This window comes from Dipodomys merriami, unplaced genomic scaffold (assembly GCF_024711535.1).
Source record: "Dipodomys merriami isolate MVZ:Mamm:240054 unplaced genomic scaffold, mDipMer1.0.p SCAF_4, whole genome shotgun sequence".
NCBI classification, from domain to species: domain Eukaryota; kingdom Metazoa; phylum Chordata; class Mammalia; order Rodentia; family Heteromyidae; genus Dipodomys; species Dipodomys merriami.
Genome location: NW_027205603.1, coordinates 91,232,396 through 91,247,129, shown reverse-complemented (window position 1 = coordinate 91,247,129; position 14,734 = coordinate 91,232,396). Strand labels below are relative to the sequence as shown.

At 38.6% G+C, this 14,734-nt stretch overlaps 1 long non-coding RNA gene across 1 annotated transcript; it reads left to right on the top strand.

Annotated features, from left to right (window-relative positions):
- The first annotated feature begins 8,673 nt into the window (after window positions 1-8,673).
- Window positions 8,674-12,632, top strand: LOC138806350 (uncharacterized). The gene is made up of 3 exons (XR_011365812.1): window positions 8,674-8,719; window positions 9,266-9,403; window positions 12,070-12,632. It is a non-coding gene; the product is annotated as an uncharacterized lncRNA (long non-coding RNA).
- The last annotated feature ends 2,102 nt before the right edge of the window (window positions 12,633-14,734 follow it).

Below are 14,734 nucleotides of genomic sequence, written 5' to 3'. Positions count from 1 at the left end.
ACAATTAATATATATATGTCTATATATGATTTATAAAAGAAGAAAAATCTTATTGAGCCAAATATTTATTTATTCTTCTGAGTTTACTGGCTGGTTCTCCTGGTTATGAGGAGAACTTATAAATCAGAATTATGTAACTTTACCTGGAGCTTCGTTATCCACAAAGTAGGCAAGTGATTAGTGTCTTACTCCTAAACTTTTTGTATCAAGTGACTCAATAACTTAATATTTTATGCCTTAAACATAATACCTGGTACATAGGTAGTTCTGTCCATTTGTTTGATACTCAGACAACAAACACACCAACATGTGTTAAAGACATTCAATCATAGTTCACAGCACTAATCTATGTGAATGGAGAATATTTAGAAGTCAAGAAAGATATAATAAGTCTACCATTGGGGTATGCCCTTCTGCTGACTACATTCCATCTCTCTGTTTACTTCCTGTTCACCAGGAGGTACAAAAACTGGACTCATCATCTGCTCTCTACTGTAATGCTCAGTTCTGTTTCATGTCCAAAGGAGTTTAACTAGCCAGCTCTGGACCCTGAAACAACATAAATCCATCAACATAAATCTATCTTCCATTAAGTCGATTATTTTCTTGGGTAATTGTCACACTGACCAAAACAACAACAACAACAAAACCCTCACAGAGAACAGGTACCAGGCTTGTGCCTAAGCATTTGGGGCTGATTTATAGAGAATTTGACAAAGTTTGAGGAAGTAGGCTCAAAATGCTTGGAGTAGTTTCGGTGCAGGTCACCAGGTTGAAGTGGATGGAAGTCAGCATTAATGTCAGCAGAACGCCGACAGGAACGTGGACAAAAATGGTTCATCGGGGGATTTCAGAGGAGCAGAGAACAGCACTGGGAATTGGAGGAGGGGCCACTTGGGCTGCAATGTGACATAACTTGTACAATCACTTACACTGGATGGAAGGCTGTGTATAAATGTGACAAAAGTAATTAATCTGGTACAGGAAAACTCAAAGCTTCTCAGTACCAAGCTACAGTGGCTTGAGTTTTTCTGGCTGCTTTTAGCCATGGCTACAGGAAAATTTAAGGGTGAAAACCACAGAAGAAAGATTAGAGAAGCAGTTAGAACAAAAAGAAGTACCTACAAGTTGGAATCTAGGAAGGCACCAATTCTGAAGAGATTTGACCCCCGAAACAAAAAGTCAAGGGCTTATAACAAGACAATAGTAAACATGCCTTCAATGCATGAATCCCAGGAACTGGTCAGACCCAATGTAAGGTTATGAACTCATTTGAAAGACCACTTTGTGAACTGAGATCTGGGGTACCCTATCAGGGTGGGTTTTCCTTTCATTTAGTGCTAATGGCCCCTTAAGGGCTCCCTACAGTCACGGCCTAATGGTCCCGTTTTCTGCTTAAACTGGTGGCAGACCTTGGTGCTGCCCAGAGGATGCTTATTTTCGAGAAATGTACTCTGCAAGAGCTACAGTTTCATGAAGGCTTCGACCCAGATTTCAGAGGCAAGGCTGGAAAACTGACTGAGGGACATGGATCAGTTCCTGAATGAGGGATACCTAAAGCTAAGGTGAAACTGAAGACACAGTGGGTGCAGCAGGAGGTTGGGAGGCCAGGAGTTCTGGAATGTCTGCAGGGAAAGCCGTAGGCAGCAAGCAGAGTCGGCCCAAGACATAAGCCCCCAAGGGGCCAGACCTGCATCCCCAGGGGCATGGCTGGCCAAGTTCCTCAGCACTTCCATTATAGCAATCCATTGCTTTCTTTGTTGGGTTTGGTCTGGCTGTGTTCCTAGTTGCCCTTCCTATCTCCCCATGTCTCTCTTAGGATGGGAAGGTTTACTCTTTTCATTTGTGTGTTACTGGTCTGTCACTTTATAAACTTGCAGGGGCTCACAGTAAGAAGTTGCCTTGAATCTCAACGGGGCACTTTGGAGAAATGCTGAAACTTTTGAGACTTCGAGATCCATGGCAGAAGACTGAACGCATTTCACATTATGAGACAGACAGGAGCCTTGGAGACTCAGAGTCCAGGAACATGATCATTTAAATGCGGACCCTTCCTCGACAGGCTGTGTGTGGCAGATGCGGTCTCCAGCTGCTGCTGCTGTTTGGGGAGGTTCAGGGGATGGCACCTGCCTGGGGCATCATGGGACATGCCCTCGAGGGCCTCTTGTCTCTGGCCCTCTCCTGTCTGATCATCACTCTGCTTCCTGTCCACCCTGAGATGAACAACTTCGGTTCACCACCTGTTGTCTACACTCTATGATCTATGATCAGCTCTGCCTCGGGGTCCACAGCAAGAGAAAAGGACAATGGACCGAATCCTCCCAAACCAAAATAAGCCAGAGTACAGCTTGACTCATTTTAAGCGGGTATTTTCTCAGAGATTTGTCACAGTGGTGAAAGGCAAACAAAGACATCAAGTGAACGAGCTCAAAGAATACGTGTCGAAGTTCAAGGGAGGGGTGAGGTAAATCACTTGTTATGGGAAAGGATCTTGAGACATTCGTGAAGCAGGAGCTGAGTTCAGGACACAGGAAACAGCTTGACATCTCAGCAACGAGTCTTCTCTGCCTCCTACCTCCTCATTGCTTCAAGAAATAACCTAGCATGCTGCTGTGAAGGCAGCCCGCCCAGCACCCTGGCAGGCAGTTCTCTGGCAGGCTGGCTGAAGGGAATATCTTATGGTGTGAAACAATTTTTGCTTTGAATGTGTCACAATTCACTGGTATTATAGAATTTCCACTTCGATGTTTCCACCGGTAACATGAAATCCAATAAAAAGGCCCCCATACTGTAAAGGATATTCCATGTGGGGAGTCTTCTTGAAATGTTTATCTCATGGCTCTCCGTTTCAGGATTTCTTGGTCAATATCTCAAGGAAACCATTGTTACAAAAGGGGGGTGAAAATGCTATTTTGTTTTGTTTCCTTGGTAAGATTTTCCTGGAAGATGGTTTCAGAGTGGGAATCCTAGGATCAGAAGGTTCCCCACCCTTCAGTCTATGGGTGAAAAAACAAACAAGCAAAAATTGGTAAAGGCCTTGTAGTGGGCCAATATTTTCCTGCTTGGGACTATAAGGACAAAGCAGTCCACCTGGTTTTAAAGCCTGTTTGAGCCTCTGCTAAACAGATGGACACTTAGATTAATAAATTGCAAAGACTAGAGGAGGTGTTGGCTCAGAGTGTTTAATAAACTACAAGGTGCAAAGAATTAGAGGTAAGTATGAAGACATTTCTGACCTAGTTATTCTCATCTTCAATGATGTACCACTTAGGAGAGGTTTGAAAGGAAATAGGAACATTCATTTTATATCAAAGGTCAGCTTTCCAAAGCATGCCATATTCGTTTTGACCACATGTTAAGATACTATGACAAAAGTAAAAAGAAAAAACATTACTTTGCACAAACCTAGGAAAGGCACCTTTTCTATGAAAAACTTGTAACGGTAAGAATGGAGGTGCTGTTTATTCACTGAGGGAGTGTTTGTGTGTGGTTTATCAATTCATAGCATTAAACCACTCAAAAAATGACATTTGCATATGGGAGTCTGCTCTCATCTTTTTCTGTTTGGTATGTACATTACTCAATACCCTATTCAGCATTTTCGGATTCATTTGTCATCTTGTCTCCTTAAGGCAGTTACCAAGACTTTGCTATTGTTCTAAAGACTGCAATGATATAGAGAACTTGCTAGGAAAAATAAGGAATTTTCCTATTTGTCGACCAAGAAGAGAGAATAATCTGAGAATAAACTGATCCTGGAGGGGAAAAATGGACTCATGACTGGCAAAGAATGTATAAATTCAAATTAGTATCCTGGATGACTTTCAGGAGGACATTGCATTCATCAAAAAGGGAACCGGAATTCCCCACAGAGTGAGCTGCAGGCTTTTCTGGGGGAAGGAAGGAGCCGAGTTAAGATGAATGGTCTAGGGCTAGGGGAAGGGGTCGGAGGTAGAGTTGGGTTGAAGCATTTGGCTAATAAAGTGTCTAACTACCTACCTCACAGGCAGGTGATTCACAGCCACTCCACCTTTCAAGCCCATTAATGCCCCATTTAAAATACCCGGGAGATGGATTACTCTACTAACTACTTTTGCACACTAGATTTAGAAAAAAGGATTTAGTAAAATGCTCCCTGCCTCAATAAATCACACTATGAATATTGATTATGGTAGCTGCTACTTATCTAAAAGTTTTATGAAGATGATTATTTTTTATAAAGCAGTGACTTTCACTGGAAGGCTTTGGAGGGAACGGATCCTGTCAAGGAAACAAATCTATAGACATGTCTTAAAGTACAGGAGGATGGTGTTTACCCAGTGAGGAATGGATACACAACCTGGCAGTGCCGATTGGGACCAATTTATTTGATGTTATAGAAGGGCTAAACACCTTAAATCAATGGAGCCAAGACAGCAGAAGGCTGGGCATAATAAGTCATCATCTTAATGAAATATAGATTATTCCAAAACTATTAAACAAGCAGTTGATGTCAGGAAAATTGTACACTTTTTCAGAGCTAAACAAAACCATCTATTTTAGAGGAGAGAAATCAATAGACACCCATGGCCTGCCTGGGTATATAGCTAAATCTACAGTTCAGATTGCTTCTTGACAGCTGCTTGGGTTAAACTCCCTTCATTGTTAGTTAATATCTGAAAAATGTGGGATTTGCTGAAGAAAAGAAGGAAGGGAAACAATCCTGCCATTCCTCATCTTCACTGTTTCATCTCATTTTCTTCTCTTCTTCCTCTTTACTTTTATGGGGGCATTTATTGTGTGACTATAGTTCCAAGATTATTTTAGTTAACTTTTAAAATCATGCCAGTCTATAGTGGTATTATGTCCTGCTACTGTCTAGAAGATCAGTATGCAGTTTAATGGCTCCTGGCTCTCCAATTAGCAGATGGCATATCTTAGACTTCTGTCTCCATAATCAGATAAGCCGATTCTATTAATAAATTTCCTTTTGCCTGTCTGTCTGTCTGTTTGTCTGTGTGTCTGGCTATTTTCCTGCTTCTGTTTCTCTGGAAATTCTTCACTAGTGAAACTTCAGAATAATCACATAATCAGGCTGATTTTAAACATTTATTAAGTATAAAATAAAACTTGGAATTGGGCTACAGTATCTGAACAACCTTTCACATTTGGAGATCTTATGCTCAAACTCTTCATCGTAGTTAAATAAAATTGCCATGGGCTTTGAAAAACCCCTTTCTTTTATAGAACACAACCTTTTTTATGGAAAAGCAATTCCTAGATAATAATTCATTGGAGTGGTCATCAATATTATCATAAACTAGGTCAATAATGCATTTCCCCATCTACCCTAGAATTACAGGGGAGATTATTCTTGATATAATCCATGAATTCTGAAATTTTTATTAAAGTCTTGCATTATTAAGTAAAAAAATAAGAAAGGGATTTGGTTCCTTTTCTTTGTGACTGTATAATTTTCTTACTCCATTCTATTTTCCTGCTCAGTAATTTTACAATATTTCCTTAATTCCATCAGTACATTCCCAGCTACCTACTATTTCATTTACGTTTTATAGCCTTCTTCACATCTCTTTACTTAGAAATTCTCCAGTATTTATTATTGATGAATATACTCATCAATATTTATTATTTATTGAGACTGTATGTTAGGACAGACATGGTACCAACTAGTCACCATGGAAACATTGTGAGACACATATTTCATTATGAAAGCTTCTTTCCAGTAGGATTGTTTGCTCCATGAGTTGAATTTAGTAGACGATCCAGAACTTGATGTAAATTGTTATGCTGAGATTTTGAATCTTTCCAAGACATTCCATAAACATCCAGGTCACCTATCCCAGACCTTCTATAGCATTTAATATTCTCCTCCCATGACTGAGGCGAATCACTCATTTATTATTTAAAAACTATTTTTGAGATGGTTTAGGTGTGTTTGGAATAAAATGCTAACCTTCAAAGATACTGACCCTGGCTGCTAGAAGCTTAGCTAATTCTGGGAAAAGTGGCTACTAACCAATTATTTCCAGAAATAAAGCATAATGGTAATTAGTATTACATGGTTAGTAAGAACATAAGGGGAGCTGTTTGCACAGCTGGAAGAGTTTATCTAAACAAATAGCATTTGAAGCCATTCTTTAAATTGAAAAAAAAAGCACGATGCTGGTCAAAAAGGCTAGCTCACTTCGTTCAGAGAAGCAGAGCACAAGAAAGATCAGAAGGGAGTGGATAAAAATATGAGACAAAAAAAGAAAGAGAAGAAAAGAAAAGAAAAGGAAGTGAAAGATAGCCAGAATGCTGCGCAGAAAGGAGAAATGGGAAAGAAAACGAAGAGGGATCTACAGCACCGGGAAGTACAGAGGATGGAACTGTTCTCCACGGGCAGAAAAGTTCTCAGAAGAACATCAGCACCCCAGTGCTGCTCCCAGGTGAGGAGCTGAGCTCGCCATCTGAAGACACCTCCTGCTCCAGGATGGAAAGCAACCCCTCGACACCCTCTTGGCTTCATCACTAACTGCCTTCTTCCTCCAGGCCCTCCTCCTCATAGCCTTCCCAGGAAAGGTTACAAAAACAGCTCAAGCTATTCCTTGCACTGCCTTGGAGAGGTAGACACGGTGTTGTGAGATCACCAGATATAAACAGGTGTCTGCCATAGTCCCTTCAAGCTTCAGAGGGGAGAAGACTCTTCAAGGATGCTGACTGGTGATAAGTGAGAGAGAAACTGAGAGAGGAGTCGAGAACGAAGATGACAAGGGAGACGTGTTCAAGGTCAGGACAGAGATGAAATTGAGTGCTTATTAAGGAACTTGGGGGTATAAATGGAGGTCTTATTGATGGGAGATGCAGGAAAATGGCCAAAAAGATAAAGTAGAAGGACAGAAGCAGAGGTAGAAAGATGTGATTATGTGGATGGCTTTAAAAAAGAGCTTGTCGAAAGTACTCTTGAACTTACTACTCTCCTTATAATATAATCTCAGAGAAATCCACATAATAATCTCAAAGAAATCCATAGTGAATATTGTAAATTATAAACTCTGAACACATTATCCTTCCTGATGAAACTAAGACAAAACAATCAATTTAGTTATGAGAGGCATAACACAACATGCTTTTTCCTTACTTTGAGTAGGAGGTCTTTCTGAAATAATGTATGTGTTTTGATTGCTTTGCATGTCTAGAGTCTTAAAATAATTGGTTTTTTCCTCCCCTACTATAATTCTTCATTTTTTTCCGTACTGGGGTTTGAACTCAGGATTCTTGGTTGTATTATTTCACTTAAGCTACTATACCAGTACCTTTTTGCATTCGTTGTTTGAGAGATGTGACCTTGTTTTATGGTGGGGCTGACCTGGACTGCTATTCTCCTATTGTTCCTCTCTGTTGTCACTGATATAACAGGCTCACATCACCATGCTCAGTGCATGGCTGAGTTGAAGTCTGAACTTTTATGAGGATGGCCTTGAACCTTGGTCCTCCAACCTCTAACTCTCAAGTTGCTAGTACTATAGACTTGCAAAAATTCCTCCCTTCATACCTGTTTCTATAAGTCCTGTTATGCCTAGTGATGGAATGCTTACAAACAAAAAAGTAAAACTCACCAAATGAGCGATTTCAGTGCACTATTAGTGCATTTGTCTACTGCTATGTTATGTAGAATAGGCCATATAGTGCTTTTCTCAGTGATAAATAACATGCATCTAGTGACTCAGATTAAGCCATTCCATACTGCTATTGTTCACACACAGGGTTTAACCATTGAAGACGGTTATTATCCTGGCAGTGTACGGTTACAATTTTGTGACACCCACAAGTTACTCTACCTACCTCTCCTCTTCTCTTTGCAAATGAGAACAACAGTAACCACTATACTGTGGTGAATAAGAAATAATTCAATGACACCAAGTACTGTCATCAAGATGCACACGCATTCCTCTTTCATAATTCCTTTCAAGCTAAATTATTTCCATGTATTCAATAACTCTAACATAAGAGCTGGCAAGATTTAAATTTTCTTCCTACCAAAGTGTGTTGGTGAACATAGGGGGATAAGATGCTAATGAATATCCCTCCTAATTTCTCAAATCTGCTCAATTAAGCTGAAAATAGCAAGTGCCAGAGTTCTTTGCAGGCATTTACAAATTTCTTGACATAGCTCCTGTCCCAGGTCTGTATATTTTTCTCAAACTCAGAGCTCTGGAAGCAGTTGGAAATTCAAAGTTGTTTTTTAAAAAGTGAAATAAAATTATTAGCATTTAACATTCAGTGAACATTGTAATTTTCCAAAATCCCTGCCTTGAAGAACTTACACTCTCGACTCTAAATGTAGAAACACACTTCTACTTTTAAAAATTGCTCAAAATAAATCACTCTAGGATCACTTGCTTTAGAAAAATGAAGCAGGTAAAAATTCAAGATATGTGTGTGTGTGTTTGTCCATTTCTTGGTAAGCTTTTCATTATTAAATCCTATTTTAAGACTATCAGGAGCATTTAAGCAGAAACACTGCATTCTGGTACTGCTGATTTGCTATAAGGAAGTTTAGAGATACAATTGCTGGCATATGATTTGCAGATAATTAGCTTGTCTCTTGTCTTTGCACATAGCATTCACTGTTCTAGAATCTCTTCTTGTTAGCTTGTGAGTTCCAAATTCCAATTTGTCCACTGATTTGCAGCTCCCCCATTAGCTCTCCGAATTCTCCCAGACTCCTTCAGCACATGTGAGCCAACTTCTGTCCTCATGCTTTCTTTATACTTCTTTTCTAAATGAACAACTCTGTCAAATTAGGAGGTCAGCATTGTACTTACAGCTTGATACTCCTTTGATCTAATATCTTACTGTCTCCATGATATATAGAAAGTCACCCTGGTTATTTGTATAAGGTCACCCTGTGGAAATGCGACATATCCAGAAAATCCCAACTCCAGTGTGAACCCTCTATTTCAGCCTACCCCACACTCTCCCTAGATGCCTTTTACCAACTATTTCTGAGGTGGCTAGATTACTCAGACCTGTTCTAGTCCATGGTGTTTTGACTCCAAGAGCGGTTAATTATAACAGGCCACAGACAAGTCTTGTAGATGGCTGTCATTACATATGTAGGAAGCCAGGCCTGCATTTAATTTGGGGTTCTATTTCATAGCTTTGTGGCTTTGGCTGATTTTGGTTAACCTCTTGTGATCTACAATTTCCGTTACTGGAAAAAATCAAAACATAACAAAGCAAGCTCTCATAGGTTGAAATATTCATCATATAATTTTTTAAGGTTTGATTTAGATTCAGTGAAAAGTGATTTAGAAAATATCTGTTGTAAGAGGGCATCATAGATATCATCATCACAGCTATAAGTGATATCATCTGCAAAATATGATTTGACGAGGACAACAGGAACTGGTGAGCTAATGTGAGTATAACTGGTAAGCCCTGCTTACACACTATCCTCCAGAATGCTTATATGAGTCCAAGAGTTCACTCACTCATTCATCAAACATTTGCTAAGCGTTTACAGTGTGCTAGGTACCATCTGATTGCTGGACTGCCATTCTTTTTTTCCTCATTTAATTCTTTCTGATTGATGAAAACACATCCTGCCTGTGAATTCTAAAAGAACTTTGCCTAGAAAACTTCCTCAAAGCCATGCCTAATTCCTTCCTGGTTTTTTTGTCAGTCATGGGGCTTGAACTCTGGCCCTGAACACTGTCCCTCAGCTCTTCAGCTCAAGGCGAGCACTCTACCACTTGAGCCACTGCACCATTTCCCCTGGGTGTTATTTATAGTACTTTTTGCCTCTTTCTTTGCTCTGTTTTTCTGACCCATTCAGGACAGACTCTAGTGTTTAGCACAGTTGTTAGTATGACTGAGCTGTCCATTGTATATTAAAATGTATGGCGCGAGCTAAAAGAGGAGCTGGAACACTGTCAACTGCAGTGATTCAGAATAATGAACCAAAATCAGAATATAGCCATAAAGACACATTTTACCTAGAGAAAGGCAAGGCAGAGTTGGTAAGAAAAATAATGAAGTAGAAAGCCAACAATGTAACAAAAGTATGTTTCCCTACCCACCCAAAACCTCAAGAAATAAGCAAAAGGCCAGAAACCCAACAGGGAGGGCTAGGAATGTAGTCCACTGACAACGCATGTGGTCAGCGGTCCTAGTGCCTAGCTTCAATCTGCAGCATCATAAAATCATTATTAAAAGGGATCTGAACTCTTGAGTGTATAATACAGGACACTCCACAAGTGCAGAAAATGACCGTCTCATTTTTATAAAGTACTCCAGGGTTTCCAAATATTTACTTTCCTCTGTATTTTCTCATACTTCTTAAGGATGTCTTTTTTTTTGCTGGTCATGGGGACTGAACTCTGGGCTTGGGTGCTGTCCTTGTGCTCTTCAGCTCAAGACTAGCCCTCTACCACTTGAGCCACTGTGCCACTTCTGGCTTTTTCTGCTTATGTGGTGCTGAGGAATTGAACCCAGGGCCTCATGCATGCAAGGCAAGCACTCTACTGAGCCACCTTCCCAGCCCCTTCTTAGGGATGACTTTTATGATGCTACTGAGTGGCACTCTTAACAAATGAGCTTGGTAATGATGTCTTTTTACTTTTGTCCATATATATATATATATGTATATATATATATATACATATACACACACATATGTATAATATATATTTTAATACCTTAGTGTAAATCTTATGATGAAATTCACTTGTTTTTCTTTATGATGAAAATAATCAGTAATTAGGTTCTAAGAGTAATCAGTTCTGGGAGACAAGAATCTGATTATTTTCTGTATATTTTTTTCATTGAAAAGCTGCAAAGTAAAGGTGGACTGTCTGAGGAGGCTGTACAACCAGTCTCTGTGGTCTCCAGACTACGTCTACTTTGCAGGGAATGGGATGGATCAGGGAAACACATACATCAAGTCTCAGGAATTGGAGCAAAGTTGTCAGGCAAAAAGAGTCTTTTTTTTTCTCTTGAACTTATGACACAGCCTTATAAATTCATTTGTTTCTATGTCTCTTTTGCTAGAATATTGGGCCGTTGGGACAATTTCTTTCTGATTTCTTGGCTTTCTATAGGAACTGACAAATTATCAATGCTTAGTTTTCAGAGGGAAGTGAAATATCTAAGCTCTATCACCAATTCATCCTGAGAGCTTTGTTATACCATGTAAGACCTTTAAACACACAACCCCACAAGCCTATCATATAACACCCCTTTCTTCTTCCTAATAAGACTATTTAAAAAATTATTTTTCCCATTGGCATTACAACATGATCTTTCTGTCCCATGAATAGATATATATTATATAGAATATATTCTTTCTATGTAATATACAGAATATATATAATAAGAATTATATATTCTCTATATTTTATATAATATATTCTCTATATTATATTATATATATATATATTAAAAATAGAAATGCAGATACTTCAACTCAGGTTGGATACTCGAGTTTTCTCCAAATAGAAGCAAGACTTGGGGTGGCATTATTACCTCATTTAATTAGCTGCCAATTCACAGGTCTGTGTTTCTCATGGTGCTAATGGGACCTCAAGAAGGCTGAGAAAATGGCATGAGGTAGAGGGTAGTGAGTGTTAGATATAATTTAGTCTATAGGAACTAATACTTTTGAAATAATGATGCCTCTTGACTAGTAAATGGAGAGCTACTCTGAGGAATTTGAACGTATATTCCAACTCAGAAAAATGTAGCTTCATTTTGCATTTTTGATTTAAAGACTGGAGTGAATATTTTAAAATTTATTAACACTAGTGGGGGTAGATACAATTATGACTTATTTGAATGATTAAGTTAAATATTTTAGATACATGTAAACTTTAAAAATTGACATATGCTAGTTCCGTGCATATATGTGCATATATTTAAGTTTAATCCATATCTTATTCCTATATAAATGAATATGGCTTATACCTATGCCCATACAGATAAATATATTGAATATTCTAAAAGATGAAAACACGTGAAAGAAAATTTTAATGGTTTTATGATATTCCAACAGACAATTCTGTTAAAGCAAGGCCATTTATCTTACAGACTACTCCCCAAAGCCTGGAAAACTGTGGAGTATGTGCAAAATCCTGCAACAATTGGTTGCAAAGCACAAGAATTCGATCCTCTCTGGCCTTCACTTTTCTGGTATAGTTAAGCAACCTCTGTGCCATCTTCTTGTACATGTGGAACTGTGCTTTTAGCATTTATGTAGCCTCCTTGGGTATCCCTTGGATTTCCCTGTGGTTGTATTACATGCATCACCATGAACTGTTCTCATGTCTGAAGACGCTCCAAGAGTTCATAGTTCCAGTATTTCTCCTGCATTTCTCCTGCTCCTTCCTGCAGTCATTGTAAGATTACAGATCTTTGATTGAGGCCTTTGATCCATTTCAAATTGATATTTGTCACGTGTGTGTTCAGAGGCCAGGGTAAATGAATGAAGAGAAGAAAGCTGGCAAATTCAGTCATGATATTCAAAGTATGTATGTACAAATGGAACCAGATGACTCGAGGGAATGAAGTGGGTTGGAGAGATGGAGGAGAATGATGAAAGAGGTGACACCTATCAAGATTCGTTGTACCCATACACTGACATACTGAGTTGAAACGGTTTTTGTACAATTACTTAAAGATAATAAAAAATTTAAAAAATTTGAATATCATAAAAAGCGAGAGATGATGATTTACTTTGCGTTGTCCCTTTTTGTTGTTGTTTATAAGGGCTGGGCTAAGCTCTACTTATGTACCTGTGACTGGCTTGGGAGAGGGGCTCTTTAAACCAAACTAAAATATTCCAACGTGGAATGCAGGATTTCTTAAATGTGCCCTACAATGTGACCTACAATTTCTGTGTGTAAAAGAGAATAGGAGATAATGATAAATATGGAAACATAAGCTAACCAAGATCCATGAAATCTTTATCAATGGATTATGGTAAATAGCATATGCCATTAGTCTATGTGAAGAAACTAAATGAATGAACACATGTATTTTTTCCTGAAGGTACAACTACTAATTTTTCTTGGTATACTGGATCATCACCTGGTTAGGATGGGCAATGGCTGATCCTGGAAGATTATTGAAACATATTGCACTGAAAGAAATGGTAGATTTTATTTTATATGATCTTGTATGAATAAAAAATTGCATATATACTTATATAAATATTCGTGCATTTAGCTTTGTTCTATAAAAGGAACAAGTTATAATTAATATATTCTTTACTATCAGAACCATTTGAAATGAAGAAATATAAAAAGTCCTAGGGTAAAATCTGATCTTGCTGTTTCTTTATATTACATGGATGTTCAAAGTAGTCAAGGCAGAGGCAGCATAAGAATGAAAGTCAGAGTCAGAGAGAAGTGTAGGAAAGTAAGGAGAATAGACAGATGAAGAAGAGAGGGCAAAGAAGGAGGAGAGCTGTGATTATTCTGTTGAGGAACTCACTGGATTGGAAGGCCTAATTATAATTTGAATATGAATTGGCTTTCTTCAAGGACTCTGAGCAAAATTCTGTAATAGCGATAATAAACAACTGTTCTCTATTCCTTTGCCCTTATTATATGCAGGGACCTGGAATTAGTGAGCATTGAACATGTTTTCTGGGCCTTCAGTCATGGGAAGCCACACCTTGCTCACACGAACAGTCCAGTTTCCAGGACAAACCGAAACCAGCTGAGTAAATGAGAGCCATAATTCATTTAGAAGCAATTTTGCTTGTTATGGCATCCAAGTTAAACTGACTGTTCTAGGTCAAAATGCAACCAAATCCCAATGCTGAGTTCTCCAGAAAGAATTAACTTCTTTACTTCCATCCATTACTCACTCATTATTCAATTTCCTGCCTTTCTTCCTAGCACTATTCAAATTGACTTTCTATGATGCCCTCTTCACACTATGTCTAATTTCATTTCTATACTTATTTGCCTATTTTGATTTATTGCTAGACTTCTTAAACACTTTCTGTCTTTCTTTCCACATGTTCAGAGACATTGTTCTATGAAATTTTGGCATGTCTTGATTGTTTGATTATATGTCAAAATGTTGAATTTGAAAACCAACTGTGTATGTAGCTTAACATTCTATGAATTGAGTGTGTGATGTTGATTCAAGTGTTTGATTCTCCTGTCCTCATCTTGACTCGTCCCGGCTATACCCAGCTAAGGGTTCAGCAGGAGAGGGAGGGGATAGCTCAATGGAAATACAAATTCACATGAAACAGCACAGTTTAGAACAAGTGCCCCACCAAGCTGACCACGGATTCCAATAACTGTGCAGGCAAAATTAGAAAAGGTGGAAACCAGCAACTGGCCAAAACACACGCTTGAGAGCTAAAAAAATGATTATTTCAGGCAATCACACTTTGCAATGGTTAGTTAAACAGCAGCAGTTATAAGACACAGAAATTAGAACCCAGAATTTGGTAATAACACAATGCCCAGCATTGGATTTTAGAAAGAATGCCAGAAACAATGTAAAATGTGAGGAAACAGAAGAGTCTGGAGAAACGATGAGGCAATTTTGAGCACACTGATTACAACAAAATCATTGCCAGGTAGAATCAAAGTGATTACCAAAACTACTACCAAGGTTGTTGGAAAATTAAAAATGCACCCAGAGTAATTTTACCTTAACTGAAAGATGCTCTAGGTGATTTGGTATAGATAGATATAGGCTAGGTGGTCCTACTTGCTTATTTATTTCTTAT